The sequence below is a fragment of the Lissotriton vulgaris genome, chromosome 2_1, assembly GCF_964263255.1.
Source record: "Lissotriton vulgaris chromosome 2_1, aLisVul1.2, whole genome shotgun sequence".
Lineage (NCBI taxonomy): Eukaryota > Metazoa > Chordata > Amphibia > Caudata > Salamandridae > Lissotriton > Lissotriton vulgaris.
In genome coordinates, this window is record NC_141687.1 from 521,071,076 (window position 1) to 521,083,485 (window position 12,410).

A 12,410-nucleotide genomic window follows, 5' to 3' on the forward strand; every position below is an offset into this window, starting at 1 on the left:
CGAGAGAGAGAGAGAGAAAGAGAGAGAGAGAGGTTTATTATGTACACATACCGGGTTAACAAAGGTAAGACACTTGTAACAAAATACAACCGAATATTTTCATGAATATAAAGCATATTCATTGGGATTTTGTTTTTTACAAATTTATAACAGCAAAGATGCAAGAATTGAAGGACATTTGTGTGACAAGCATAAATAAGTGCTGTATAGCTTTATGTAGGCACTCCCCCCTCTATAAAGCTATAGATAATTTCTAATGAAGATGCTATCAAAGTGTCGCATACAAAAGAGTGGTGCGGGTAGCTCACTGCTAGAAGTTAATTTGTGACATAGAGATGGAGGTGCATTGGTGTATTTTTGTAGTCTGATACTGTGGGTAGTAGGTTGTCTGTGGGTTAGATGTTTGGTTGCAGTAGGGTGGTAGTAGAGTAGTACGGATTTTATTTCAGGGTGTGGTGGAGGGGTAGAGTTAGTTCTTAAAGATGTTATTATGGTATTGGAAGCAATGTTGTCTTGTAGAGGGGTAGTGGAATTGTACGGGTGGCTGTATGGTAATGTGGTTGTAGAGCACTGCACTGGATGACAGTGTGGTACTGAAGATGGTATTGAAATTAGAGACTTGTGCTGTGTGGTGGAACAGCGGTGCTGGGTGTGAAAGTGATGTACTGGTAGAGGTAGTAGTGTTGTGATTCAGGCGGTTGTGTGATGCTGGGCAGTGGTAATGTACTTGGCCGCAAATCCGAAACAGTTGTTAATAGGTTAGTGAGGGTGATAATACAGTGATTTGAGCAGTGGCGGCTGGTGGCATTTGAAAGTGTTGAGGCGTAAACATTGGGCATGACATTTATATAGCGAGTGATGCGAACAAGTTCAATGGACAAACCGGGGGTACAGTGTGAGTCCCTCTCCAGAGAAAGAAATGAAAAAAAGATTAACAAATGGTGAATTTCAAAGCAAATGAATGTAGCGATAAAGCAAGGGTTATAAAGCAGTGGTAACGTATAGTCTTGAAATATTAAACACATTAAAAACTGCCCCATATCTTCCTGCATTAATATGTTCAACAGTTACTGTAATGTGTAAATTGTACAGCATGACAACTTTAGCCCTCTAAATGTATGCTTGACAAGTGCCTTGCACTGCAAGCAGCATTCATTTTGGAAAAATATGCTCTAACCAGACTACGAGAAGCACCTACAGCTGCTGGCTGCAACCAGTATTCTAGAAATATGTGCAGACAGGTCTTTAAGTGGGATGAAGAAAGTGGGGGCTCTCTATAAAAAAACATGTCAAATTAATTTCTGTGATTCCCAAGGTGTTCCACCTGACAGGTATTTTGTTTTTTCTCTGAGATGTAATTGTATCCAGATAAATAACACAATAACTGACATACACCTAAAGCCTGCCAGTGATATTGGCTTTCTCAGTGGGTGTTAGTTGTTTAAGATAGATGAGTTACAGCAATAAGTTGTTATAAATATTAAACATTGTAAATGTTTAAAATCTGAAACTGTGAGTCTGTGAATTAAATAGCATTGAGGACTGTAGAAGGAGTTTTGGCCTTCAGTTATGTGTGCTTGATGTTAAATATGTATCCTCGTTTTCTATGCATATCTTGTCCATCTGCACATCTTCAACCACCTCTCTTTTCTCTTCAGCATCCACTTTTCACTCTTCACCGAATGCACTTCCTCTGATCTCCGTCACTTCACTGCCCCAAACATGCACTGCACTCCCTCTAATGTAAGCATTTTAATTCCTCTTACCTTTGCCTTGCAAATATTTTAATATCTGTGTACCCCCTTCACACACATATCCACATAATTTCAGTTGCAAATGGAATACATAAACATTGTTCTGTGTGCTCTGTAGAGAGGCCAAACCACTGACAGGCACTTTGTTATGCTGCAGCCTTAGCGCCTGCGTGCTCAATCAGAGCCCCTCATAAACACCTGGCATGGCTCAAGCATCAAAGTATGCACAGAACAAAATACAGATAAGCAACTTACTCTTAGGGAATGCAAGATCAAGTAAAGCATGTAAAATAAGAGAGGCACTTATTCACTGAAATGTTTTTAACATTCAGTGTTTGCAAGTCAATCCATGTTTTTGGCATCAGTGTTAACTTAGGGGCATGGAGAAACCACCAGTTTTAATGTCATACATCAGAGAACTGTCCACTGTAAGCACCTATTAATCGTCCCGCTTGACTCAGATTCTTGGATGAACTTCGAAAGGGTACAAGAACCCTGTTCGTTATTTGGATGCATTTCATGGGGAACAAATACAGAAGCTCCACTTCTAACAAAACTAGCAATCTGCTGCTTAGACCTGGGGTGCCACAGTGGGGGAGGTTAGCATGATGATGTACTTGCATCTACTCTGATCTATGAGGAAAGGGTGGGACCTATGCCTTTGAATTACAGACGTCTGAAGTCACGCAGGGATGAAGTATCAGACGCCCGAAACTGGGACGCTGATGTGTCACTGGCCTACAGAGTGCATACAACCCTAGACCACAATGGTAATGAAGGGCATTAGAACAGAAAGCCCTGCGCCCTGTATTACAGTTCAGAAATGTGTTTTACTACCTGGTTCCGTCTCCTGCGCAGAGCGGGGCGAGGCAGGTAGCCAAAAATGGACAGCCCAGAATTAAATACATCGATTTATTTAGAGATACAATCGTATCTCTAAATAAATCAATCTCTTTAATATGTTTTTAAATGTGTAGGAATTTCAGAGGGCGCAGCCCCTGAGCACTAATGGAGAAACTGCCCCTGCCAGTAGTGACTGGAGTACGGGCGGAGTAGAGCAAGGTGGGAGGGAAAACCGATGACAAATATTTAAAAAATAAAATAAAAAGAACTTACCTTCCGCCTGCCGCCCGGCATTATTTTCCATGTCCTTGCTGCAGTACAGGCTCCCTGCCTCCCCTGCAGTCAATCCTGACGCTGCTTTCATGTTTCAAAGCAGCATCAGGATTGGCCTCTGTGCTGGGAATTTGTGCTTCCAGAGAGACTGGGAGCCTTTGCTTTGCTGTCTCCACCCAGCAACGCAGCTGGGTTGTAGACAGCCTGAGACGGCCGGGCAAACCCGCATGCCCACCAATAGCAGTGCTGCTTATCACTTCCTCTCCAGACTCCCCCACGATGGCTTCACCCCCAGGATGCAGCACGTAGAAGTTGAAAAAGAAAAAAAGAATAAACGTGTTTTTTTTTTCATTTTATTTTCCAACTTTTGAGTAAGCTTGGGCAGAGTTCGCGGAGTTACTCCACATAGTGCAAAAATAACTCTGCCGCACTACACGAAGCTCTATGAGTAGCAGAGTGCATTAGATAAATGCAGTTCAAGGTGATTTTCAGTGCTAGGTGCTTGTCCGCAATGTGCAATCATCGCGAACAGCACCATGCACAGCACAAGCGGGCGCTGCTTCCTTTCTGTCACTTGTGTAGATTTTTACTCGAGCAGCAGCTTTCTCAACACGAATGGATGGTTTCTCAATGTGAACGGCCGTGAGCATATGCGACGATTCACAATGAGAAATCTGACTGCCCGCTTTGAGAAATCTCGCCAGGAGATTGATTTTCCACACTCGAAACGAAGAAAAATCTTGCTGGGGGGTGGATTTTCCTCGCTCGTGCTCGTCAACTTGATGCTGACATACGTGAGCGAGTAAAACACGCTCTGCAGTGCGAAAAAGTCCACAAACTCTGCCTTTGGAGTGGAGTTCACCATCCAAACCTACTTTTGAGCGTGACGGGGGGCAACACTACCACTGACCAAGGGTAGTTCCTCTCCAGGAAGGAGTGTGCAGAGTTAAACAGTGCACAGGGTCCATGATGTTATGAGGGCATAGGCTGTTTGTGCAATGAGTGCCTTCAGTGTTTTTTTTCCATTTATGCTTTGTCCCAACCTGTATTGTCATGTTCTGGGTGTGCCCCTGGGGTGTGTGGTGGCAGGGCGCAGGACAGGGGGGATGCACACAATGCTTCCCAACCTCCAAACTGGCTGCGCCAATGCAGGGGCCAATCTCCTCCACCAGCTGCTCTTGCGCAGTGCCCAGCTCTTGTCACAGGCTTCTCCCTCGTGAAAGACAAGCATGGTCCTGCCATCACCTGATAGCAGATTTTGGCTTGCTTCCTGCTGACCGCAAAAGGAGTAAGTCTGGTTTTAAGGCCTGCAGTACCTCAGCGGTACATGGCCCTCCAGCCAGCCTGTCCAATTAGAGTCCAGGCCCAAGCTGCCCCAATAAGTCTATGGCCCAGGACCCCGTGCCAGCTCAGATTCTCTCAGGTCTGTCCCAGCTTGAGGCCTGGAATCAGCTCCTGTTGTCTTCCCGTCGTAGGCTGGGTATGGCCATGGACCCTGAAGTGCTTCAGGCAGCTTCCGATTTTCTGACAGCACCCCCTCTAGGATCCACACTCAGAAGGCAAGTTCTGTATTTCACACCCAGCCACCATCAAGCAGTTTTCGTTCCACTGCTGTACTAGTCAACTCAGTCAATTTACTTGCCATTCATACCTCCTTTAAAAGGGCCGCCACCTCAGAATTCTTTGAGGCCCTGGTTCCCTCTCGAATCCGACCGGGTGCCGACAATAGCTCCTCAGGCAGGCATTACTTTCTTGTTGCGCCAGCGCAATTCCGTTAGACTGAGGCTCCCCAAGCAGCATTATTGGATGGGGCATCGTAGGTCAAACCGGAGCTCTTTCAGGGGAAACAACCTTTACAACGCAACTTTTACAACGCACTACCATTACAACGAAACTTTTACAACGCAAAATCCATTACAACGCATGCATTTACAACTCAACCATTACAACGCATGACACTACAACGCACACCACTACAACGCATGCCATTACAATGCAGTCATTACAACGCATACCATTACAACGCATAGCATTACAACACATAGTACCCTTACACTATCCAACATTTACCCTACTGTTGCACCCCCTGGAGTTAGAATAGTCATGTTAATCCCTACACTATCCAACACTTACCCTACTGTTGCACCCCCTGGAGTTAGAATAGTAATTTTTACCCCTACACTATCCAACACTTACCCTACTGTTGCACCCCCTGGAGTTAGAATAGTCATGTTAATCCCTACACTATCCAACACTTACCCTACTGTTGCACCCCCTGGAGTTAGAATAGTAATTTTTACCCCTACACTATCCAACACTTACCCTACTGTTGCACCCCCTGGAGTTAGAATAGTAATTTTAACCCCTACACTATCCAACACTTACCTTACATGCAATGTAATGTTATGCGTTGCAATGGTATGCGTTGTAAAGGTAGTATGCGTTGTAGTGGAATGCGTTGTAAAGGTAGTTTCAAAGAATTCGTTGTAATGGCATGCGTTGTAAAGGTATGCGTTGTAATGGATGTTGCGGTGTAAAAATTGCATTGTAAAGGTAGGCGTTGTAAAAGTATGCGTTGTAACGTCATACATCCTCTTCAAGTTGTGTTCTATCTGGTTACCATCATGGCCACACCCCTGGTAGTGCAGTGCTTTTAATGTGTTGTTGGGGAGTTTCTATGCAGAGCTCATTTCTGGTAGTGCTGTGGGACAGGCTAATATGGTGCAGATAGGTAGTAGTGTGGTGGTTGAGGAAGTATTCAAATATAGTGAGTGCAATGATTTGGGTGCTAGAATTGTTCAGGAGTAGCAGATCTGTTGGGAAACTATGTGATGGTATATTAATGTGGTGTTGTACAATGGTAGTGCTAATCTGTGATAGCAATGCAGTATTATAAGATCGTAGTGGCATGGGAGTGTTCCGGTATTGTTCTGTGTCAGGAGTGTCAGGCTGTGGAGATAAAGCGAGGTGGTGATGTGGTGGTGAAGGGTAGCAGTGTATTAGAGTGGAAGATGTGATTTTCTGAGGGATTACAATGACCATGGGGGTGATAGTGCAGTACGTCAGTGTGGTAGTGTTGTTATCTGGAAGTCGTAATGACAAAGTAGTACTTTGCTCCACTTTGAAAGTGTAGTTGTATTGAAGTACTGCGAATGGTCATGCAATTATGAGTCATAGTGGTATTTGTATGTTGCAATGGGCTTTTGTGGTGCCAGAATGAGGTAGGGTAGGGCAGGGAGGTGGTGATGCACTGCTAGTCATGGGTAATGCAGAGCTGGGGTAGTGTAGCGCAGTGGATGAAAATGTGAATTTTAGTTTGGTAGTGTGGGGTCTTGGATGGCATTTCTTTGCTCTGAAGTTGGTAGTGCAGTGGTTGTAGTTGTAGAGTGGGGTTACTTGGTTTGAGCAAACATTTTTACAGCCGTTCATAATTTTTGTACACAAGGATGTTATTGTGTTATGTTACCTAATCCATCCAAATTAGATAAGTGACATAGGTCTTTGAAAACTTGTAACAAGTTGTATGCAGTTTATATGCATTTCAAGCACACAAAGGCTGACCTATTTGCAAGCAGTACTTTATTTCACTGGGAATCATAATTCATTATACAAGCAAGTTGGCAAAAAGAATTGTTTGTTGAATGTAAAGTTGAAATTATTGACCGTGTGTAAAGAATTGTCTCATTTTGGATGATCACCCTCAGGTTTTGACAGCCTGCTGACAAGACCTCAGTGCCAGTGTTCTAACCTCTTACAAAATGTATGTAAAATTGGCGAGCCACAATTGGCATAAGCTAACTTACTTTTAAGTCCCTGGTATATGGTACCAAGGGTGCCCAGGGCCTGTAAGTTAAAATGTCTACCCAGGGCTGTGCCAGTCTGAATGTGATAAGCTAAAGGCTCCCAGCCTGCCACAGGAGACTGGAAGAACGGTTTTAAACTGCTAGTTCGACTTTGCCATTTAAACCATCGGCAGAATCCATATCCCTCTTAATGACATATATGTCTTCCCTTTGGAAGGCCTATTGAGCCCTTAGGCAGGGAGCTGTAGATTGTTAAGTAGGACATGTACTTTCATATGCCCTAGAGGTTTTACAAACAAACCTGTCCAAAGACGGTTTTGTGAGCATTACACGGTGAAGTCACACAACCACACTATATATTACATCACATTCCTCACACTAAGAAGGTCTAGATCTATTTTCGAATTGTCTTGCCATTAAAGCAACAGGTAAAGACATTTTGAAATTTTCATTCTGATGAAAACAGGCATCACTTCCTCCTTTACTGTAACCCCTGGTCCCAAAAATGGAGTTGGCATTTATTTACACACTTTAAAATACACAAGCAATGGCAAAGCTAATAGATCTGGCATTAATTTGACAATGTTGACTTGCTTTTGTATATAGCTAACTACATTCCACAAACAGCTAGCTATCAAACATCCGAATACTAGGGGGCATATTCACAAACAGCACTTTTAAATACATTTAGTAGTACTACAATAGTACCACTCATGTACTGTTCACAAACCTATGTGTGGAGACCTCTGCCTCCGCCTCTCCCAACATTTCTATGCAGAGTTCTCTGCCTCAGTTACATAGGCCGGCCTTAACAAGGACCACGCGTCAGGGGTTAGACTAACGCATATATAGTGCAGGTGTCCACATCACCGCCTAAAATGCATAAGTTACGCAAATACAACGCCCCTTACCATCCCACGAGGCCGCTGTATGAAAAGTCGCCTTTTAACAAGGATCGCGCTGGCAATAAGTGTGCTGTGCAGAGAGCGACTCTGTTCTCACTTGCTTACTTAGTGGTAGTACTTTGTCAGAGCGTCCAGTCTTTTCCTGCGTGCCCTCTTTGTATTTCCATGGCACATGCTGCAGAAGCTCTCTGTGACTGACTCTGCCCTTCTGCTCACACTCCGTGTAGCTGTCTGGTATAGCTGTGTAACCCTTGACCTGTAGTCGTAAATGAGGATTGCCACAGCTATGGTAAATTTGTCTAATAACACAGACTTTAGTAAACCTGATTTCTTAGTTGCACTCTCCAAAGCACAACTCCTCTCAGAATCTAACAATAGTTACAGCTGCCAACTTTGAGTCTCGGTGTTGGCTCAACATCCTGGTATTCTGGTCAATTCACTTAATCTCCCTGTGCCTGAAAAATGAATGTAGCCCTGCGAAATGTAACCAGTGTTCATGTAAAGTAGTGGTGGTCATGTTAGGCACTCCAATACTGAGTTCCCACTATATTTCACTGAAAAAAATAGTTCGAAACACAGTGGCCTCTAAAACAACAAATCTCAATCAGGGCCGGACTGCCCGTTGCGGACACCGGGCATTTCCCTGGTGGGCTATCAGGGTAGGGACTGTTTTTGGGCCCCTATGGGGCAGTTTTTGTTACAGGGCCGTTTCTGCAGCATAGCTGCAATATCGACCCCTGTAACAAAATCGTCCGAAACCGGCCCTGGCAAAAGCTCGGCGGCACCCCTAACCCCGAGGGGAGCCGGCAGAGTACTTTGCCAGGGCCGGTTTTGATTCCCAGTCCGGCCCTGATCTCAAGCCGCACAGGGCGGGCCAGTAACAAAGATTGTATTTCACATGGTTTGAAATCACGTTATGTTATTGGTATTTGGATAGCGCTTTCAGACATTGTCATGGAACCGTAGCACAATCTTAATCTGTGAGGAACTGAAGAGACCATTGTTTAATAACGCGTGATGGGATTTGGTTGTTTGTGGTTAGTAGATATTTATTCAATCTTTAGTTTTGATTAGAATTTAGTGAAATCTGATATACCAAGGGAAGACACTGAAGCAGCAGCTTTGATTTTCCTAGCTGAACTTGCTGCAGCCAGAGCTAAGGTGACCACCTGGCTTGGGGGCAAAGTTTAGGCAGTAGGTGTAAACATTCAGGATATGGTGCCAGATGTACAAAGCATTTTTCTGGTCGCAAACTGCCTGATTTGCGGAATTGGGTCATTGGGACTTGAAAAATGCTTTTTAAAATGTATAAAATGCAAAATACAATTCAGTAACTTGTTACCGAACTGCATTGGGCATTTGTGAATTTGTATTTGGAAAGGGACATGTTTAGGACATCCCTTCCAAATACCAAACCAGTATGGTATGTATTACTGTTATGTGGCCAAATTCTGGTTGCAAAACAGTAATACTTTACCACCTGTTTAAAACAGGAAATGTCCTTTAGGACAAAGCCGGAATCATGCAGTGCCTTCACAGCGCTGGCAATACAACAAAAGCGTCGTTAGCAAGCATTCCTTGAGCACGCAAGTTGTTACAACGGCTTGCTCTGGGAGGGGCATTGGTGGAATGGTGTTGAATTTAAAGTCCAACACCTTCCCTACTGTTGTGCAACCTGTTGTACAGACTGGAGTTGGAAAAGTAAATTAAACTATTCCAAAATCCAGCCCCCCCTAAGTTAAGTCATATTAACAACTTGTGTGCTGAACGAATGCGTGTTAAAAGTGCGTTCGTTCTTATGATGGCGTTACGAAGGCATGCGTGATAAACGCATTCGGAATACTGTCATACATTCATTTAAAAGTAGTGGTACTTCATTCGCAAGGTGGTAAGGGTCCCCAAGGGACTCTTGTTCTTTGAGAATGTAAATTATAATCTTTTTTTAAGAGCAGGCAGTGGTCTACCAAACCACTGCCACCTCTTAGAAAATGAAAGTTCAAGGCTTAATTTTTTTATTTTCAAACGTATCTTGATTTCCTTAATAGAAAACACCCAGCATTAAATTTTAAAAAAATTGCTTTATTAAAAAGTAATCGCATCATGGTAGTCTGCTGATCTCAGCCGGCCACCGACCCTGTGATGGCTGTGATTCCTAATGGGTTACAAACTGCGACCTACCTCATTAATATTCATGAGATAGGTGGATTTGCAACCCGCAAGGAATACCTAAATTAAACTCAATAAGTTTCAAACATTAGGAATACTGATTTCCTAATTGTGATTCAGAAACAATCTCTATTAGGTAATCGTTATTCCTAATGTATGTACATCTGGCCCAAAGGGTCAAAATTCAGGAAAATAATTTTGGACTTAACGTCAGTGTTATGGATACATTAGCAGAGGTCACGTCTGCCAGTCTTTTGGCCTTGGCAATCCTAGTTTTGTTTTGTCAAGGTTTTTGTAAAATCTTACTGCTGGGGAAGACACTGGCTCCTCAGCAATATAGTAACAATGAATTGAACCAAAAATATTTTGGGCACCAAAAAGCACATGTGGCCAGAGTAGCTTTTGACACTGAAGGGGATTACTTTGTGTATTGGTATGCTCCTCTGGAAATGAAAAATGCTGTCACTCCCAGTGAAGTTAGCCAATGGCTGAAGTGGGCTGCTGCATGCTGCACAGGGCAAAAGTATTATGTGAATGGCATGGGCTAAAAGTATCGATCTATCTATCTATCTATCTATCTATCTATCTATCTATCTATCTATCTATCTATCTATCTATCTATCTATCTATCTATCTATCTGTCTGTCTGTCTGTCTGTCTGTCTGTCTGTCTGTCTGTCTGTCTGTCTGTCTGTCTGTCTGTCTGTCTATCTATCTATCTATCTATCTATCTATCTTTCTAGCTTTCTAGCTAGCTAGCTAATATACATTTTCAATTTTAGAAAAATTAAAAGTTCTTGGCCAACTCTAGACCAAAATATGAGAGACAGAAATTCAACCTAAACAATGCAGAGAAAAATAACCCACAGGACGCTAGACGACTAAGTGGAACTGGAGTACCTCTCTCTTGTGTGGAGGAATATGCACACCAAAGATGAGAGACCGGAAGTAGAAATCATAGGTAGCAACGTGTGCAAACAATTTTTGAATCTCTATGGAGTAAGGACAAATTAACAACTTAGTTCCAGATCAACACATTTGCAATGCAAAACAAACTTGAAAGCATCATTTTTAAAAATATTAACAGAGCTCCAGGTGTTAAGCCCTGTCAGAAGAGTGTGGCAGCCACTGCACATGCACCAACTCATGTGTCTCTTACTTGGTTCTCTCTTCTTTAACAGGTGTCCATTGCCATGCCAATTAGACCCCAGAAACATTCTTGCATCCTTTGCACTGTCTTACCCAGTATGCCTCTCCTTCAACACTATACAGGGCAACTAGTTTCTTTTCACTATGATCCTCGAGGGGAATGTTCCCAGTAAACATTTTACATCCATCTGTGGTTTACAACAAACATCTTTCATACCTTTCCCTTTTCAAGATTGAATCAAGTCTGTCACCTTCCAATCATATGTAGCGTAATCCCCCTTTCACCAGCTCGCTCTCGCCAGCAACAGTATAATCGGAAGTTTACAGTCTAGCTACACTGCTCTGCGGGTGCGTATGAAAAGTGATAGAAATTAAAGAAGAACGTAGAAAGATTCCTGCTTTCCTATCTATGATAATAAAATGCCACCAGTGAACTAGCAAGTTATTATGTGTAACCTATATGTGGAGTCGTACAGGTGGAGCACCATTCTAGTCTGTTATATGAAAAGCAAGAGGTTTTATTATAGTGCACTTCCTGAACGTACATATTGACATTGCATTTAAATAGCGCTTATTGCCCCTGGTGAGGTATTTGAGTGCATCGCTAAGGGCAGCACACTGCTCCAGAACCCAAGCTTAGTGGTTAGTCCAGTATTATTGGTTATTCTTTGCTATTGGGATTAGTCTTGTGCAGTCGCGGACCATGCAGGTAAGAGCGGTGGGGCGAAGTGCCGGGTTGGGGGGGAGGGGGAGATTCAACAGACAACCAGGAAGGGAAATTAAATAAATAATTAATTTCCCTCATCGTACTCTGTTGGAATTCCCCCTCCACTCAGTCCCACCGCCCCACCACTCTTACCTGCATGGGTCGCGGCCATATGTGCGCAAAGAAACGATTCCATGCATTCACTTCGATTTCTTTTTGGTTGATCAAATAATTTGGAGTTAGTTGTTATCATTATTTGAGGCAGGGAGTTATGTCAGCTCATGCACATCGTTTGGAGTGGTAAACAGATGAGCTAGAGTAGATTATATTTTGTTATGTTGCAGCGTTTCACTTACATAGAAAGTAGGAATTGTTGTGATCTGTGAATGTGTTTTGGGCAAATTGCAAAAAAACAATAATACAGTTTAAGCCAAACATGTATGTGACAGTAGGGTGTGCACAGAGCGAAGAGGCTTGAAAAGGATGGGAGGGAAAGTGAGGGCCATCTGAAAGAAAAAAGGAGAGGTGACAATCAAACATTTTAAATAAAGGGCAGTTTTTAATGTTGGGTTTTAGGGATATAAGGTATAGTGTTGTAACTTGGCCTTTAATGCTGATGTAATACGTGGATGTCCTGGACAACCAGAGTGTCAGTTGGATAGTGGCTGATGAGACTGTAGTTGGGACCCGTAGGTGGATGCTAATAAGGAGAATTCATACTTCCAATCTACATTGAGGCTTCTGTTAGCAATGGCGACTAGCTGCATCCACCAGTGGAACCTGCGTGCATCATTTGGAGTTTTTAGGGTCAT